The sequence below is a fragment of the Hyposmocoma kahamanoa genome, unplaced genomic scaffold (genome assembly GCF_003589595.1).
Source record: "Hyposmocoma kahamanoa isolate Upper Pololo Valley unplaced genomic scaffold, ASM358959v1 93, whole genome shotgun sequence".
Classification (NCBI taxonomy): domain Eukaryota; kingdom Metazoa; phylum Arthropoda; class Insecta; order Lepidoptera; family Cosmopterigidae; genus Hyposmocoma; species Hyposmocoma kahamanoa.
In genome coordinates, this window is record NW_020654810.1 from 16,640,130 (window position 1) to 16,661,873 (window position 21,744).

Here is a 21,744-nt window from a genome sequence, read left to right on the forward strand (position 1 = left end):
TTGTAGCTACTACTGTGCCATCAGAACGTCTTTTCTCACTGAAATAATTCTAAATGAAAATCGTAACCGACTGAGGCCGAAAGGATTGTTAAAATTACACTTTTTTATCAAAATTAATTTTGAAACGATTGTTATGATACAAAAACATATAATTCGATCTGTGTCTAATCGATTCAAAGCAAAAAATAGGCATGCAATCATAATAGAATGTTCACAATTATATTTTTCCCAGTGATTACAATACAATTTCAAATGATGTTGCTTCCCAACATCATTTGAATAGCCCGTTTACTTCACTTGCGCCACGAGAGACGTGAGGCTTTATAGGCGTGTCGTGTGAGGCGCATGGCGCTCCGTTAGACCCTGCGCCCGTGTAAGCATTACATAGTTCAACTAACACTAACTTTAATTTTGACATGTATTTTATTTTGAATTTAATTTTAATTATGACTGTGTGATTTGTTTATTTACCTATATAATCTTGACTTGTTTTATAATTATAATCTGTCTATGATTTCGTGATCGCTACATCTAAATTAAAATTAATTTTGTCTAGTCTGAATTATTAATACTAAGTGTAAAATGCTGCTATTAATTATTTCAAAATTTAAATGTATGTATCCAATAATGTTATTTTATTGTCATGATTGTTATTAGTTTTTGTTTAGTTTACTTTTTTTTTTTCTTTTTTTTTTGCATGCGGTATTTCCGATAAATAATATTTGTATATATGTACACATGTGTATATATATATATATATATATATATACATGAGTGTATATACATGTATACACGAGTGTATATATTGAATGTTGCGATGCCCTGCAGGGTCCATATGTTATCTTAAGTATGCTCAATGTAAGATCTGTAGCTATGTACATATGATGCAATAAATAAATGAATGAATGAAATGAACCCTGTGTCCCTGGTGCCATGGATTCACCTATAGACAACCACAAATTACACCCAAGCTCACGAGATAAATAAATGTAGCCCATACAAATATTTATCCCGGCCCGGGAGTCGACACTGGGACCTCTGCGTGGCAGCCGTTGCATGCTAACCGTTCGGCCACGGAAGCAGTTAGGTGTGCAACTAAATATTTTATTTCTTTCTTTCTATCTTTCTTATTATCAGTTACGCGTGCAATAAGTAAGTTGCTAAGTTCACAAAAATATTGTACGGTATAAATACCGTACTTACTATCTAACTAACAATCTAACCGTACTACCTACCGTAACTGCCGCACCGTAACTAGTGCGAGACTAGGTTGAGTGTGTACGTTACTATTATTATTATTATACCACAAATGACCACACAAGAAAAAATAAGAAAAACAAAAATATAAAAAAGAAAAACATAATTAAAAAACATTCACACGTAAGACACAAATAAATTACGGAACAAAACCACAAAAAAGAAACATAATGACAGTTGACAACTCGCTTCACTAACGGTCGACAAATACGCATTCAAGTCTATATTGTACCCTTTTTACTTATGGAAATTGTAGTTTACGTAAATTCAAACTACTTCCTTCATCCTACTTCACTTGACTACTATAGAAGTATTATTCAGCCTAAGACGTCCAAAGGTCGAAAAATGGTACTAAAAATATATAAATAAATTTTACTACAGTGACCCCTCGGACGATACAAAAAAAATTGTTCCCTGCAAAACTAAATATCATGGTAGGAAAACCATGTGACATTTAATAAACTAAATGTTACAATTATTAAAGCGACTTCTCTCAGCCGCTGGTAGCTGTAAAGGTACCTGGCTGAGTAAAGAAAAGTTGTCATAGATTTCTCATAGATGGCGGTACGGCAAAAAGTAGTTAAAAACGAAAAAAATATCTGGAACAAGCATATAGGAAAATTGGTAAGATCTGCTAATTCCTTTCGTACATCAGATGAGCGTCATACACGGTATGCTGAAGGCGCTGGTTTGAACCCAGCCGGATCGAAGCACTTTTTCTCTGTATTCGATCTTTTTAGTAATAGTTAGAAGAAAATTATTTTCTTGGCGCTTTTCATAATAATAATACATCTCTAATATCTGTATATGATATATCTCTAATCTATACTCTATCTATATATAGGAATCTATACCCATGGGCCAGATAACTCCACCTCAAACCAGAAAATCCCTGTACTATGAGTCAGGCACGAAGCATTAATTTAAAAACAAGTTCGTTATTCTAATAGATCATATCAGGAGTATCAACCCGGAACCTCTTCATCTATAGTGCTAAACGTTTGGGCACGGAGGTCGATATCTAATAGGTATCATCCTTTAAAGTTCATTTATTGAATTTGCACCGTAAGGAATACTACCGGGATTTACTGCCCTAGTCCATCACACATTTTATTGAAGTGCCAACACTACCCAAGCGGGACAGGTCTAAAAGATAATTTCCTGTCAAACAATGGATATTCGTGACGATACCGCCCCCGCCTTTGATTTGATTGCGTGCCGTCGGAAAGGCCCATTTATTATCAATGTAGTTTAGGAGTTTCTGTGTTGATATAAGAAGTGGTTTATTATAATTATACAACGATTTATTACAGCAATATTCATTAATGTCATGCTTTATGTCTCTATGTATGTACATTTGTTAACATAACTTACGGAATAGAGGAATAGTACCAGCTTCTGCTATCACTAAGGATGAGATTTTAATAATCTCAGTACAGAGTACTAAAAAAACCGACCTCCAAAGTACGTGGAATTACATCTATTTGCTAAGTTTTATTGAAATATCCCCTAGTTCGCCACTATACAGGACTTGACACTGGAGATAATAAAAATCGGTTCTCACTACTCAAAGTATATTGAGAGAAAAACGCCTTGAATTGGAGAAATAGGAAAATCAACCATTAAAGTAATTGCTCCTAAATTAAAGTTAGGCGCTATTTATAAAAATGAATCTTCATGCGTGAACAGCCACCCTTCGAGGTGGATGATTTTTTTCAAAATAAAATGGGACCACTATAGAAGTACCCCCTTTCCAACAAAAAAAGAATTATGAAAATCGGTTCACAAATACCGGAGTTATCGCGTAACATACATAGAAAAAAAAACAATAGAATATACAGACGAATTGAGAACCTCCTCCTTTTTTGAAGTCGGTTAAAAAGGACTTTGAGTTCAACTAAACAAAAATGGGGAGCTAAGCAAATTTTTCGTATTTACAAAGCGAATTTTGCTTAAGTTTTGCTTAAGTTACGAAGTAAACTCAAACTTGAATTTAATTTTATGACCTCGGCGGCCTAACGGTTTACATTGAGGGCGCTCGATTCGATTCTTGGTAGGACCAATTTGGGGAATTAACTTTCTTACATTGCTTTTGGTCTGGGTCTTCTGGGAAATGTCCCAGAATTCTGTAGTTCTGGTACTCATAATACAGGAAATTCCTTACTTTGAGATCAGGCAATTGGTGTGATAGTCTAGCACACATCGTTATTATATTATTATTATATAATATAATTTTTAAATTTTTAGATATGTTTTTTTTAACGCACACATACATAGCCTCGATGGTAGAAATAAGGAAATAGTGTACCCATAACGAACGACAACACCCGATATGACGCAAAAGCTCTTTAGTAGCCAAATGGTACAAAACATTAAGGGTAACTTAGTAGAAAATATTAAAGTACTTACGTTAAGTATTTATTTATTAACTGCCTGTCTGGTCTGCCACACAGAGGTCCCGGGTTCGATTCCCGGGCCGAGAGAAGTATTTGTATGGCCTACATTTATTTCTTTAAAGAGTTTGGGTATAATTTGTGGTTGTTTATATGTGTACGTGGCACACAGGGTTTCCCTAGTGCGGGGCTACACGTATGTTTTATTTGCTTATATAAGCGTAAATTGCGAATAAACCTAAAGTAACAAAATCAAATGAAATAATTTATTTCTTTGTGATATAACCACGGGTTATAAAATTGCTACAATAATACGTTTTGAATCACTGTGATCCTTGCGGTATACAAAATTTTCATAGTTTTTAATAAGACTTTTGTAATTTTACACTATAATCATGCAGCCCAATTAATCACAAACGAATAGTAATAAAATGTAACAACAATAAGAAGTAAAATATAATAATAAATTTAATAAGTTTGTCTGATTCACAAAATAGGAACACCAGAAATGTAAATTTTACAAAAAATCTTCAATCTAGTAGATCATGACGTTCTAACTCAATTACTGAGGTAAATAAATTATAATGTCTTAATGCACTCATCATCAACCCATTTATATGTCCCACTGCTGGGCACGGGTCTCTTCTCTTCTCCTTCTTTACATGTTGTGACATGGAGATTTCATCACGAAATTTTCCTTCACCGAAAAGCTCATAGTAAATTTCAAATCAAATTTTGCATATAAATCCGAGAAACTTAGAGGTGCGAGATTCCGAACCCTCGGTGTCTGCTTAAGAGGCCATAAGACTACCACAGCTTTTAATTATTATAATTTTTTTTAATTAAAACCACATAATACCAAGTAATAAGATAGCTAGTCATGCGCCTGATGGTAAGCGACACACCTGTCCATAACAGTTGTAGCGCTGCTCAGAGCTAACAAAGCAAAAATAAATAACAATTATTAGATTGGCACTGCCACTGCGCCCGTCACCCTGAGGGTGCGTTCCCATTATGTCGTGACGACAGATAGTCGTGCATTTAAAGTGTCGTGACTTGTATATTTAAATGAAGTTATTCACACATAGGACAACGCGATTAACTGTCGTTCACGACTTTTTTGACGTTATGTTACGCGTTCGTGGCCGAACGGTTACCATGCCGGGCTCCACGCAGAGGTCCCAGGTTCGAGTCCCGGGCCGGGAGAAATATTTCTATAGCCTACATTTATTTATCTCGTGAGTTTGGGTGTAATTTGTCTATGTGTGTCTCCATGGCACCCGCGACACAGGGTTTCTAGTGCGGGGCTATGTTGAGTGTATTTTATTATATACCACCGTCTGAAATTATGAAAACACTATTTAACTCAATCATATAATTTTTATTTTATAGTATACGAATATATTTCAACAATATAAGTAAAAAAATAAATAAATTGTTGGTAATAACATACAGCAAAAACAACTAACTTTAGCGTTTCACGTGTGCGTAAATTAACCCCGCAAAAGGAACAGTAAAACCACTTTTATTTAATTCCAAACAATTTTTTTAAGTAATAAAATCAAGATTCACTATTTTACTTTACATATACACTTTTGTAATGAGTATTAAGAGTAATATAAAAAAATTACGGGTACTCAAAGTAGTGTCCTCGATTGGGCACGGGCGGGCGCAAATGGGTTAATGCACAATTATTCTTAATAATTTCTCTTGGAAGTTTGTTGTTGACCTTCGAAACCCTTATTAATTACCAGGACTTGGTTTTGTTTTAATGAGATGTTTCATATTGATTCTCGGTATTACCTGCATTCTAACCACTTCATAGTATAAGAATGTATTTTACTACGTTCAAAGTAATATAATACAAACTGTACAAATAATCATAAACGCGTTTACAGACACTCACTTATGTTGTCCAACAGTTTTACGCGTCACAATAACATTACACAATGCTAGGGTTGAATTCACCCAAAACCATAACAATGTTTCATAAATTATACTTATTATTTTGTTCTTCACGGTAATATGTTCGGACGACCGAAAAATCTTTTAAAATAAATTATTTTAAAAACAAAAACGCCTAATTGCAAAAATATCTGGCTGGAAAGAAAAAAGTTATACAAAAAAATTACAGGCACATGGGACTTGTCAACTTATGTCTCAGGGTGACGGGCGTAGTGGTATTTGAATTGAAAGCTCTGAGTGGCACTATAACTGTTACGGACAGGCGTGTAGCTAACCATCAGGCGCACGACTTGTTCGTCCCGTCACTTGATGTTATAAAAAAAACAACACACTCAACACACTAAGCATGCGATGTGTTTTGTTCAGTATTTACCTACATAAGTGAATTATTAATTTTTTTAATTATAGTCATAAGTTTTTCATTTAACTTCAGAAAATTTGCAGTTAACATCCGATTTAAACAAATAATAAAATATATTATAATTACAACTTCGTATTTTATTAGGAGCGGGGGCGGGAATAAACCAATAACGTATGTCTCATAATTTTTGTTTATTCCCGCCTGCACTTTATTTCAAACTTTTTACTTTATTGTTGTATAAGTTTTCCAGTAAAGTATTGGTAAGTAAAGAAGCTCTACAGTAAACTAATATCTTAGATTTAGCAAGATTAAGGGAGATTTTAGAAGTTAAATAATGAATGTAACTATATAGAATTGTCGGATGTCGGGTTATTCTGTCAAGTTTAAACCTTCTAAATGCATTAATTAGTACAATTTAATTCCGTAAACATTGAAACTCGTCCAAAAAATTTTGATCTTGTGGCCTATCCAACAATTTGCTGCCAATATTTTTATTCTTCTAAGAGCTACGTAAGCTTGACCCTTTGCAAAAATATGTGAACTAAGGGTGCGTACAGATCTGACGAATTCGCCGCAAATGCGCCTGTTTGCGAAACGGGTGCATTTGCGCGTTCGCGACGCTTTCGCCAAATTTGGACGCTAAGGTAACCCTCCTTCTGAAGCAGTCGGGTAAAAAATATGTTTGAATTCATACAAAGATCAAACAAACTTAAAGAAACATTCCTTCAATCCGGCAGGACTTGAACCAGAGTCGTTTTTGCGCCTAAAAGCCTCATGTCGCTCTCCCAACTGAGGGACGAAAAGAGTCAGCAGACCTTACGAAATTCTCTTGTACTTGCTGCAGATCTTTGTTTTTTTGTTTTAACGGCTTTTTTATACACAATTAAACTTTCTCATTGCGTTGTACTAACATTTGAAAACGGGAATAAACGCATTTAAACGCTAATAGGTACTTTCACATTTACCTATTTTCTCGACGTTAGGCCAGGTTAACCACACAGTAAAATAATGATAAATATTATCATCAGTTATTATACCACAGAAAAACCTAAAAAGTACATAATTATGATATTAATGCTCAAATTAAACAGTGAGGTTCATAATGTCCAATATGTATCGAAATGGAGCGAAGATAAGCTATGTGTCATCAATAAATGGTATTGCTTTACTTTGACACGTCTACGTTTTTTTACGTCTACGTAAAAAAACAAAATTCTTTTTCGCTCCACTTTATTATAATGAGCAAAAATATAGGCAGAGTATATTTACCTAAACTTCAAGTAATTCATATAGAGTGACTAATATCCTCTGTAATACCGGAATTATTAAAAATAAAAACTAGTAAACCCAAACAAATTAGCTATTTTCATTTACAATTACAAAACGCTTTTTTTAATTTACTACCGTTGTGTTCTCGTAAGACCCAGAAAAGTACAATAGGAAAAGCGCTAAATGCCTAACGTACATTTACATGTATTAGATATAATTTGGGTCATGCCCAAGCAAGTACGCCCTCAGTTTTGTATGAATAACATATTTTCTGTATACCCTTTAGTCATATGGAATACATATTTGAATGCGATATTTTGTTTTAATGGACGCTGGGCGTTTTACGTGATCATAGGAATAATATGGTCTGGGTCTGATTTACTTCATATATTATGTACATTTTGATGTACACGGGGCTTCGGGAGGATATAATAAATGCTAGAACAAAATACAATACAATAATTGTAATTTAGCATCCTGTTGAGATATACCCGCTATCCATCCACGCATGCATCCGATAGCAGCACCTCTGGCGTGTTTTCGGATGCACGTGTGGATGATTTTTACGCCGACCGATTTATGTTGCATTATCGTGGGAGCACAAATGGTATCCTGGGGATAATAGCAGGATGCATGGATTCGAATGTCTTCTGTAGGTTCACCATGTTACATGTTGACATGTAAGCGTAATTTAGTTTAATTTATAATAATTGTTCTCTTTGTTTTTACTAACTTATCACATCAGATTACTGTTATTTTTACTGTATTTGAAAATTTTGATTCGAAACTTCCAGAATTTCCGATGGAGGTATTATCCATTCCATGCGTATCTACTCACTCTCATCTCTGATAATAATCTTCGTAAAGGGCTGTTACCGATAATTCTCTAATTGACAGCAGATTCCAACATAGTTAGTTTCCGGTAATTTAGCAGTGAAAATTAATTGCACATTTTTGAATCAGAAACAAAAAATAATATGAACTAACACGTGGCCAGCGAATAAATAAATCTATCTTGTACCAAACTTCGCATCAACCCTAGAACGTAATTAGAGGCTCCGTGAAACGTTTAAACTGTTGCAAGTCTTCAATCGAGGTAACATTGTGCGCTAAGTGGATATCCTGTTACACCTTTATGACTGAGCAGACGTCTCGCTACCCAACTACATGTACTCATAGAATTTGTGACGAGCTACATTATAGTACTAGTCACTGATCATTGAAATATTTCTTGAAACTTAAAACATAATGAGAAAAACTAAACTCGTGAAAATATACCTACTAAAATTCGGATTTTCTGTCGGTAATGCTTTTTTATTGGAATGTTTTGTGTGAAAAAACGCCATCGCTGATGTGTCGCTTTGTCTGTGTGTCTTGAAAATGTTTGCATCTAGATTTAACTGACTTATAAAAACGCATTGGATGAAGGTAGTTATTGTATAATATCGAATTTTGTAATTAATTTTATATAATTCTCTAATAATTTGCCTCCGTGAAATTATTACGGAATTCTCCGGGCCTGGGTACGACCCCGAAGAGGTGTCGGACTCGATACCCGAGCAGGGAGAAATATTTGTATGGCCTACATTTCTTTCTCTCGTGAGTTTGAGTGTAATTTATGGTTGTCTGTATGTGTCCATGGCATTCCCCAATTCAGGGTTTTCCTAGTGTAAGACTATGAGTGTGTGCGTTATTTATTTATTTTATTTCATTTGTAAAATGTATTCTGTAATAATTTAACAGTATCAAATTTAACTGTGTACCTACAATGTAACTGTTACTTACACCATGTGTGGCTCAAAGTGACTTGAAATAAATTAATTACTATTATTATGTTATATATTATATTATATATATATATTTGACATTCCAACAACCCATTTATTATATTATATTATCATATCTAAATCTCAATATTTATAATAGAATAGAAACCATTTATTGCAACGCCACAATATACAAAAGGCACAATATAAATAAATACACAAATAACACTTTAAAAAAACAGCATAATAACATTTAAACTACAAGTTACATAGTTCTATACTGACATGTGTACGGCTGTGGCGTATGCAAAAAGATCCCATTCAGCTAAAGTCACAACTAAGAGTAGGCTGTGACGCTGGTTTTCAATAAGTCTCTTTATTTATAAATCAATACATTTAGATTGGTGTTTTTCCTTTTTTTTTTTCTTTGGAAAAGGTGCTATCCGGGAGCCATAACTGCGTCATCATCATCAAGGTTTGTATCACGGATATGCTCTTTTAGTTTTGGTAACAAATGGAAATCACTAGGGGCTAAGTCCGGAGAATATGATGGGCGATCAAGAATATTAAAGCTAACTTTGCGGATTGCCTCAACCCTTAACGCGTCCTATAAACACACGGTGTCCCACACACATTTGTTACATTCACCTCTTTTAAAAATTTATAAATTAATAAAAAAATTATATAAGTTATTATTTAAACAATATAAACATTTTTAAGTTGTTCTTTACCAAAGTCGTCAGGAACACTGGGTGTCACTTGGACGCGTGACGGCTGATGTGGTAAGTGCGGCGTAGTTTGTTGACCACCAGCCCGTTACTGGAGTACACCGCACATTAATGTGCCAGACAACTACACCAATTGTCTGGTTTCAAACTAGAGAATTCCCTGTATTATGAAAACCAGAGAATTTTATTGTAGACATCCTTGTGAAAGAGTTCGTCCAGTGGAGTACTACCTTACCTTACCTATTTCTGCCGCCAAGTGACGGGATGAACAAATAGTGCGCCTGATAGTAAGTTACATGCCTATCCATAACAGTTGCAATGTGACTCAGAGCTTTAAATCACAAAGATCTGAGGGGCACTGCCACTGCGCCCATCACCCTGAGGCATACGTTGACAAGTCCCATGTGCCTGTAATTTCACCAGCACCCTTACCCTTTAAAACCCGAACACAGTAATGCTAACATTACTGCTTGGCGGCAGAAATAGGTAAGGTGGCAGTACTACCCTGAATGAACTCTTTCACAAGGAATTCTACTGCTGCTAAATAAACCTCATCTATGTGTTTTATACTTAATCTTCTATCTTCCAAAACCAATTTTTTACAGTTTTGATGCTTTCTTCCGTGACGGGAGCCGCCTAGAACCTTGACGTCTTCACAGCAAAAAAACTATTGTTTTTAAAGTCAGTAATGCAGTAAGCAACTGCAGAACAGGGTAAAGCATCTTCCCTTCAAGTTTGTCCATATCCAAAAAATGTCCTTAGTGGATATTTTTTGTGCGCTAGAACTTAACCTTTGCTAGTACACAAACATTTCCGAACAACACATCACGTAAGGAACAAATTAAAAGAAACCTACAAATAAATTATCTTAATAAATTTCGTAAGAAAATATGTCAAAAGGACCGTAGCTGGTGTAACGTTTTTCATATAATAACCTTAATATAGAAGAACCTTTTCTTAGTTAAGTAATGCATATCTAACCTCCTGAAGCCCCGTGTTCATCAAAATGTACATAATATATGAAATAATTCAGACCCAGACCATATTATTCCTATGATCACGTAAACGCCCAGCGTACATTATAATCAGAATATCGCATTCAAATCTTGCGCTATATATTCCATATGACCAAAGGGTATACAGAAAATAAGCTTTTCATACAAATCTGAGGGTATACTTGCTTGGGCGTGACGCAAATTATATTTAATGCATATGAATGTACGTTAGGTTAGGTTAGGGGTTTGGCCATAGTCCGCCACGCTAGCCCAATGCGGGTTGGGGACTTCATACGTTTTCCGAGGGTTGTGAACCTTCTTCGACGTGCAGGTTTCATTAAGATGTTTTTCTTCACCTACAAGCTTATAGGAAATTTCAAATCAAATCCCCGCACAAAAATTCCGACAAACTCAGAGGTGTGCGCCTGGATTCGATTCGACGATTTCAGATTCGAGGTTAGGCTTTATATCTAAAGGTCTACGTATATTAGACGACACGTTTCTTTCGTTATGTCGTGAGGTTGGTTTAACTTTCTATCGTTTACCTCATCGGCAATTATATAAATATGCCGTGTTACATTAAAAGGAAAAAATACAAAAACAATTTACTGACAAAATTATATCACCAACACACGTTATAAAAACTAAACAAAAAGTAGCTTTTCGAAGCACATAATCCGTTGTCTAAATAAATTGTTGCGCAGAATGATTTAACGAACGGGATTTCGAGGCTGACCCTCATCGATCCCTAAAGACCTTATCGCCATAACTGTCCTCTAAGGTCCTCTGTAGGTCAAATTTATAATGCTAAGGACCAATTTTCTATAATTTTATTGTTTGCATAACATACCAAGTATAAATGTATTTAAGAATATAGCAGTAATTACAATTGTTTAGATCGTTATTTTACGGTATTTTACCAGTTTCATTTACAAGTTATACAAAGAAAACGATACGTGATGAACCTCCTTAAATTATATTATTGAATAGTTGATAGACACATGCTTGAATCGACCTGGTGGCAATAGCATGTGACACATTAAAGTTTGCAATACATGTGCGCCACGCCGCCGCCGCCGCGGCCGTTGCTAACAAACTTGACCGGCGCGGCGGGGCGTGAGGAAAATTTATTTTATTTAAATGACTATTAATTACAACATGTACTACAACATTTCTACATTGTAATTTTAATGTCCATACTGCGTTTATTTTTATGTTGTTGTGTTTCCACAAAAATTCTTGAAGCTGATTATTTTTAGTAACAGTAAGGGAGCGTTCCCATTATGTCGTGACGACAGATAGTCGTTCCGCTTAAAGTGTCGTGTCTCGTATATTTAAATGAAGTTTTTCACACATAGAACCACACGATTAGCTAACGTTCACTACTTGTTTGAAGTTACGACGACAGGCTGTCGTGAGAATGGAAAGAGCTAGAACGACAGTCATCTGACGTTAAATAAATCGTTACAATAAAAATGTGACGACAGATAATCGCAGCTACAAGTGATTCTGTCGTGCGAACGACATGGCGGCTGCCGCGAACCGATAAATTATCGTCACGATCAAGTGGGAACAGCTAGACACGACAGTCGTTCAACGATAAAATTAACGTCCACCACATAGTCACGACAGATAGTCGTGATATCGGAATAGGCTAGATGCGACAGTCGTCCAACGATAATTAAAGCGTTACGACGTAATGGGAACGCGCCCTAACAGTAACATACCTACTAAAGTACAATTTAAAGTGTAAAAAAACTTTGAAATGAACACAAAGATTGATTTAAGCAATGTTTTAGTAGGTTTAGTACATTTAGAAGCTGAAGAACTCCTTGTGAATGTGTGAGTTCGTCCAGGGAAGTATGCCACCCTAACAATACTGTGACTATTACTACGTTCGGTCTTAGAAAGGGTTTAGGGTGCTGGTGAAATAACAGGCACTTATGTACGTAGTAACTATTAAGTAATCTGTGTTTATGTCTCAAGGTGTTTTTTTTGTGTGACGTGCTCAATAGCAATGCTCCTCAGATCTTTGCGATTTAAAGCTTTGAGCAGCACTGCAACTGTTGTGACCAGGCGTGTTGTTCGTCCCCTCACTTGATATCATAAAAAAACTGAAAAATATAGCCCCAGCCGATTTAACGTCGATCACGCTGCCGCTGCCAGTCGAGAAGCTATCAAACTTCAGCACACACAGCTTCGACTAGGCTTAAAGAATTCATAATATATTACAGACATGTACGTCTGTGATTAAAACCTATTAAAATGGAATAACTTTTTAAACGATATTTTTTTTATTTAAATATTTTTGTGTTAAATAGAGTACTCGTACTCGTCCACTTCTTACTTCTAAGCAATAGTCTTTTAGCCGTGAATTTGTATTGGACAATGTTGTTGTATTATTTCCTATGCGTATGTAGCAATAGTGTATGTATCGTGTCTTTGTTAACGACCACAAGACAAACGTTTACATCCTCCTATTATTAAAAGAATTCCATAAAATGTATATTATGTGACATTGTCGATATAACAGGTCCAAAGGCTGTACTCGTAAAAGTCGCAATAGTAAAGGTAACATATTGTTTAGCAATCAAATCTATCCTTATAATACCACGTTCATAGCTTCTCTATATTATTAATTTTTAAAGGCTGCTTACAAGTTGCTCTTGACTTAAACATGACTGTTCAATTTGCCAATTGAAGTGTTGGCAGCGTTCATTGTGGTTCTACACCGCCTGAATAATATTACCATGGACCAATAAATGATAAGAGAAGACTAAAAAAGAGTACTGCTAATCGCTATACAAGACAGCGTAGAGGATATTTATATATTAATTTATAATTATTAAATAATTATTTTTGTAACTAATTTGTTTTACATCGACAAGCAGAAATTTATCAAAGCTACTTTAATTTCTAGCGACAACAAACAAACGAACAACTACCACTTTCAATCCATATGCTGCCATCTAGCGATTAAGAGCTGAACGACGACGAATTTGATTACAAACGCGACTATAATTTTTGCACTCCAAAGTAGCGAAATAAGCATTTTTCTACAATTTTCGAGGTTATGCGCGAGATAATTGACACGACCATAACGTACAAAGCGGAAATAGCGGACTGAGCTCAAGTTTGTGGAACTCCGCGAACTGTTGGCACACGTGTCACGCGAACTAAACACTTCTACTGTATTTATTGTTCTGTGGATTTGTCAATCGTTGTCAGCAAACCGCACAAAGCATGTTCCCTTTTAAATTTATTGACATATTATCGTACTCTTGGTATAATATAGTCTACATCTGCGAAATGACAACCTTTCGTTATAGAATTACAACGAAATTAGTTGATAACTTTTTAGGAGATGTATTTATTGAATTTTTTTGTGATATAACTGCACTAGTTTTGTTATGATTACGAATACAAAGATCGAATATACAGAAAAATTTCGTCGATCCGTTGGGACTTGAACCCACGTCCAAGCTGCACCGTAGCATTGCTCTAACCACCTAAGCTACGGGTCCAGTCAGATAGTTGAAACAATGCTACGGTCATACGGTACTACATGGACGAAGGTTCAAGTCCCACCGGGTCGACCAAAAAAAATTTTTGTGTGTGTTCGATATCTGCATATATTATAATCACAACTTTTTAGGAGAGTTATAAAATTTCACATATATATAATTTGTTTCATGTTGTTATATTATTTATGACTGTGATAAAAGCACTTCATCACGTGTTTTATCACACCAAGTCTATTACTACTACTCAAAATACTTGTATTTCAACTTAACATTAGCTCTCTTGCTCGTTAACATTACGCAACATGACGCGGTACCTAACTTGTATTCCGCTCTCGAAATTATTAAAAGTGAAATGTTTATTGATTTTAACATACTCATTTTAGCAATACTACTGTTAATAATTATGATTTATTCGCACTTTATTCTAAAATGTACAACAGAGTAGTACCTAATGTTGTTTTAAACCGACTTCAAAAAAGGAGGAGGTTCTCAATTCGACTGTATGCTTTTTTTGTATGTATGTTACGCGATAACTCCGGTATTTGTGAACCGATTGTCATGATTCTTTTTTTGTTGGAAAGGGGGTACATAGTGGTCCCATTTCATTTTGAAGAAAATCATCCACCTTGAAGGGTGGCTGTTCACGCATGAAGATTCATTTTTATAAATAGCGCCCAACTTTAATTTAGGAGCAATTACTTTAATGGTTGATTTTGCTGTTTCTCCAATTCAAGGCGCTTTTCTCTCAAATACTTTGAGTAGTGTCGTAGTGAGAACCTATTTTTATTATCTCCAGTGTCAAGTCCTGTATAGTGGCGAACTAGGGGATATTTCAATAAAACTTAGCAAATAGACGTAATTCCACGTACTTTTGAGGTCGGTTTTTTTAGTACTCTATACTAAGATTATTATGATACCATGTGACGGGACGAACAAGTCGTGCCCTTACTTACTACTGTAAGTGACACGCCTGTCCATAACAGTTGCAGTGCCATGCCACTCAGAGCTTTCAATGCATTGCCACTGCATCCATCACCCTAACACATAAGTTGACAAGTCTCGTGTGTCTGTAACCAGCACCCTAAATCCTTCAAAATCGGAACGCACAAATGAGAGTACTTCCTTGGACGAAGTTTTTACAGGGATTTCTACAGCTACCAAAATAGCATCAAATAGCTCATTTAATTCCAAAACTAAATGCTTATTTTAGATGGATAGAAAGATAAATGGTTTATTTATCACAATACACGTACATGCAATACAAAATATTATTTAAAAAAAACTTATTCTTATCCTAGTAACACTTATTGTAGTGAAACTTATTCTAGGCGATTTTTATATTATACCAATAGAATTTACACGCGAAATAACTATTCGGACGTATTTGAAACCCTGAAAATATAATTTGTTGAATTAGGAAGCTAAGTTTTTACATGTAAATTGAACGTTACCCCCACGATGCAGACTTTCCTAGTTTAAGGTCCGTGGTAAACATTCATTCTTAATATGAATTTTTTTTTTTTTTCATCATTGACTTTTGTAACTAAGTCAATGTTTTTCATGAATAATTGTTTGCGTTATTAAAAACTGCAATGAAAGATTATTGACAGTTTATTGACAGAATGATTTTCAAAACGAAATCAATGAAATCTTGGGTCTAATTGTTAAATTATCTTTGTTTGTAATTTACATATCATTAAATATTATATTTAATATTAAAATTACCATATTTTGTTCCACATGGAGCAATTTAGGAAATCAATTCCAAAACACGCGAGGCCTTTAATGTGTCAAATCGAACTAAAACAACTGACATAGCTGCAGACGAGTTGTCTACATACGTTGTCGTGAATTAGTCGCATTAGCCGACCAGCCCCGTAATACACTGTGACAATGAGTTTATCCGTGATTATGCAGCGCACTACCTTACCTTAAAAACACCAACATGAACCTTCTACCGCCGCAAATACGTTTCATTTCACCCAACCTTGGAAGCATACTTAGGACCTTTAGGGAAAGGGGCACTAGTGACTATTTGTAGCAAGAGATAACAGCATACGAGCCGGTAGTGGGACCTGTTGATGATAAGCGCCGTCGTCGATAAGGCCCACTGATGGACTGGCCTAGACAGAATTTCGGCGAATGCATATTTCATGAGTTGATTAAATAGTTCGCACGGACTGTGTGCTCGTATAAGCAAGTACACATTTGAAATATTGTAGTGCTAGCAGGTTTTTGGGTTACTTTACATAAAGTGTGTTTTAGCGAGAGCAGAGGAACGAGAGAAATGGGCAGCAGATAGCGGCGGAGGGAAAGTACTCATTTTTGGCGAAAATTTTATAATCTTGAAAACACGTCAACACTCACAGCGGACAATAAAACAATGAATATCAAAAATTTACATCAAAAATACAAAAAATAAAACTAATTCCAAATATAAAAATTACATGAAAAAGTATATAAAAGAAAGTTATTGCTACAACTCCGTTGATTGTGTACGATACTTTATTGTATTTTTAATTTGGTTTACTCATGACTTCTTACAATACGCATATTAACTATTGTACAGTCATGGAGTTACGGAAATAAGCCTATTAATACATACACAACTATTGTACACAAAGCGACATTACAAAGAACCTGGCTGGTCGGCTAATACGACAAAACAAGGTTTGTCGGGTTCTTATGTTTTTGTGATTAGGTAGGTACACATTGGAAATAAAACTATTTAATTCGGAATTAAATCGCACATATTTTTCTGTTTTCTCATACAAGCCCACGTTTCGTGTTCTTTACGGGTAACAAATATACGGGATTTAAATCCGAAAAAGTAATTTTATTTCCAAGAAAACAGGGTGGCTACAAAAGGCGGCGTAATTAGCAAATACTATTCTTTACGGATACTACAGATAACCTCAGATCTTACAGATAACCTTATTAAGGAATAACTTATTGTTCGTTTTCAAAGAGCAGGATTTCCTAGGGTCATAATTACTCTGGTGGGTTCTAATGATATTGTTATCATCAGACTTCTAAAAACTAGTTGAGTAAAGCACATCGCATCGCAAAGAACGGTTTGTACATAAGCTTAATTTAATTAGTAACGGGAACTTCATAGCACATTAATAACGATTAAGATTGTTTATTATGTATTGAGGAAGTTCAGCGCGCGACTACAGTCAACCACGGCCATGCAAATTGTATATTTTAATACAGAATAGGTTTTTTACTCCTACGACAATCGCATCGCCCGTCTAACCACACATGTAATCGTGTTATCTCTACGTCACAAAAGCCTGAGGAAGTGAACATTTTAATCAATAAAAATGGAACCTCTCTCTGCAGAACAAACGGCAAACCGATAAACATTCATCTTCAACGCACAGTTGACTAAACGGCGTTTCAAAAAAACAAAGAACACAGCCGTACTTGACCGTCCGATTGGTACACAGGAATGCTACTACATCGAGTTCAGTTTTAATTGAATGTCACTATACTCTAAATTACTGATACTGTAACTAAATTAAAATGGAATATATTTAAATTAATGGATGAACGAATTAATGAATGAATGAACGAAATACTCTTTATTGCACATTAAACATTTCAATGACATCACAAGGACGATAACGTAAAGTAACTTTTTTATGATACCAAGTGTCGTTATGTAGGTGGTTATTTTGGTAAATAGCGACTTCTATCCCGCAAATGTTTATTTCGCATCATGTAATAATAAAAGATCTCAGTACGCGACTCTTTGTGTATAGGTACTATAAGTAAAATAATATTAAATGACAGTGAGTACAACTCAAATTAAATTGAAAAATAAAATTACAATATGAAAATGTTGTAATATTATACAAAACCACTTATTGCGGAAAGAACCTTGGGAATGTAGCGGTTTTTATGATTAACGATTTTTCTTGGCTGAAATATCTACTCGTAAAACAACGTGCAAATAACGAAATTAGAAAAGAACGAAATTGTAAAAGAAAAACAAAGAAGAAACGACAAGAAAGAGGAGGAGACAAGCACTAACTTTTGGGAGCATTCCTTTTGTTCATAGGTAAATCCAAACACCTGCATTTGATTCTCGTACTGACTGTAAAGCAATATCGAAAATCTGGAATAAAGCGGGAAAACTGCAGTTTTTAATATTAAGTTTACTGAATATTACAATATTTTACTACCATGATATTCGATTATTTTTTGTGAAATTACTCCACATGTTTATATATAATATATGTATATTAATACCATAATCGAACACTAAAAAAAAGTCCTTTGATCCGGCTGGATTCGAACCAACGCCTTCCGCATACCAGCTGAGGATTCGAACCAGCGGACCTTACGAATTTTTCTATGTGCAAGTTGCAGATCTTTATTTTTGATTGCTAAACACTTTTTGCACATAGCACACAGTTTAGTTGTTGCCGCTGTACTATTTCAGCTTTCTAATTTGTGATTTCAGCGCAAAGGAGAGTTGATATTTAAAAGTGATTATAAAACCCATTTGCCTGATGAGTTGCCATGGATGGATGGCCCTTATTTCGTCTCTAGTTCTGGTCATATCTCGATGCTTTACAGCTACCAGAAAGTTTTTAATTTAAAGACATCTCTAAATTGTATAACTACTCGTAGTAATGAAAATTTCTCCAAAACAAACACAATAATTTACTTCATGCCTTACAAAAATGTGCACTACCAATAGTTGTATTTGAGTGGTTATGAAACGCGTGTGCAATAGGTAAGCAATGAACAAACGGCCGGGCGAGTGAGAGCGATAAAAATGATATATGAGCACCGACGTGGACACCCTACAACTACATTATTTGTACTTGAAACTCGTGGCGAATTTTTTAAATGGAACTGTTTGTGACCATTTTTAAAATCTTCCTTTAATTTTAGGGTATTTGGAAAATATTGCTTTGGTTTTATCTTTGAATATATCTGTTAATAATAGTGTGACAATGAAGAAAAGAAAAGAAAAAGATGTTTATTCCGTAAAAAAATACACACAAGTTTATGTGCGTACTGTAATTTTTGTGTGGTCTGTACAATTTGAAATTGCCAAGGCTAATAAGTTATTATAGTCATAAACCTAAATTACTTTATGTCTTTACCTACCTGACGATATTGGTGACTCAGCGGCTAGTACTGTAAGCACTAGATGAAGAGGTTGCTAGGTTCGATTCGCGGTAGGACTAAATTGGGAAACGAAGTTTTCTAAGTTGGCTCTAGTCTGGGTGTTCTGGGTGGTACCCAGGAGTGAATTTCGTGCTGTTAAAATAAGGTTTTCTATCACCTTAACATATTGCTACGACTAATTATCTATCGTAGCAACAGTAACACTCGTAGCTACTTTGCCTCACTTTCGTAGTTTCAAAAAAATTTTACAGTAGATCTCAAAGGATATGAAACTATTTTTCCGGATTTAAATCGCGTATATTTGTCAACCGTGACAATGGGACTTGTAAAGGGCCCGAAACGTCGCTTTGTTTGAAAAAACAAATATACGCGATTTAAATCCGGAAAAATAGTTTCATTTCCTATGTGTAACAATCGCGAAAACCTAAGAACTCAATAGATCTCAAATTACAAGCACATATTCTTGCAAATTGGCAGAACTGGGACCAAGCAATATTCAACTTAATCCTCGGCCTCGAGCAACGATTCATTGTAGTCTTCATTTTGCGCGTGAAATGTGCGATTTTTTACCATTTTTCGAGAGTAATCGCTTATTTTTTGCCTAATGACCCTCTCGTGTGGCGAGGGCGAAGGGTGCGGGGTGCGCGGGGAGGACTTCCTGAGAGATACCCCGCGGGTACCTTCCGAAAGGTTAGCTTTCGGTGCCCGCATTAGGGAGAATAGTTACAAAGCTGCGAAATGAGACTCTGCTCTTGTAATGGGTAGTTATAATGTGAGGGATATATACGAATGGCCGTCTGTTTGATCCACACTGCGCGTTATATCGCCTTTGAAAGAGGCATTAGCATTTCTATTCGTTATTTTCGACGCGAATTCTACAACATTCATACTAATAGATACGTTTAATGGAAAATATAAAGTCTTTATTTAGTGCTCGCACTTTACGGTGTTACGTCAAACAAAGGTATCCATTTAGAGACAGGGATAGCAATAAAGAATAGCGGTACAAAAGGCAGCGTAAGTTTTGCTTATCGCCTTCGTGGCCCGTTAGCCACACGAACAATTGATTCGCGCACTCCACTCGAAGAAATCTGGATAGAACGCTCCTTTTGAATATTACCATACTTTTATACGTCAATTGCAAATCTTTTAGTCGCGGATTTTATTCGCGATATGTGGATGTAAGCCGATTATCTTATGTAATATCAATACAGTCAATAATTTAATGCGTATAATATAAACACAAGGTTTGAAATGTTAACGCGGCATAAAGGGACTCCAATATTCTTGTTATCTTACAACTTAATTGTGCATTTAATCGTGAATAAGTAAATCTGAAAAGTATTATAAAGGATGAAATGTTTTGTTTGTGTGTTACTTTTCATTGTGTAATGAATTTTACTGTGAAGAGAAATTTCAGTTGAAGAAATTTCAAATTTATTTTTTTACTGCTCGTTGTTTTAGACAAAAATTTGTATTTATATACTTTATTACTTCAATTATTTTATTGTACATTAAATGTTATTACAACACAGTGAGAAAACAGATATCGGTTCAAATCTTTGTGACGGCTTTTATCCGACTTCATAAAAAAGCAGGAGGTTCTCAATTCGACTGTATGTTTTTTTGTATGTATGTTACGCAATAATTCCGGAATTTGTGTACCGATTTCATGATTCTTTTTTGTCGGAAAGAGGGTATCTCCATAGTGGTCCCATTTAATTTTGAAGAAAACCATCCACCTCTAAGGGTGGCTGTTCACGCAGGAAGATTCATTATTATAAATAGCTCCTAAATTTTACTATAAGCAGCAATTATTTTAATGGTTGATTTTGCTATTCTCCAATTCAAGGCGTTTTTCTCTCTCGATATGCTTTAAGAAGTGAGAACCGATTTTTATTATATTTTAGTGGCTAACTAGGGGATGAATCCGGGTTTGCGCACTATCCGGTAACCGATTTCAATAAAACATGGTAATTATATGTAATTTCACATACTTATGAGGTCGGTTTTTTTTCGGTTCTATTCGCGTATATTTGTTTTTTAAAACAAACCAACCCTTTACAGATCCCATGGTCACGGTTGACTTGAAATCCGGAAAACTAGTTTCATTTCCTATGTGTAACAATCCTGAAAACCTAAGAACATTAATTTCTGTTACATTTTTTACCGACTTCAAAAATAAGAGGATGTTCTCAATTCGACTGCATTTTTTTGTGTGTATATTACGCGATTACTCCGACACTTAATTGACACACGACGCCGATGATTCTTTTTTTTATTGGAAAGGGGTTTCTCAATAATGAACCCATTCAAATTTAAAGAATATATTCCACGT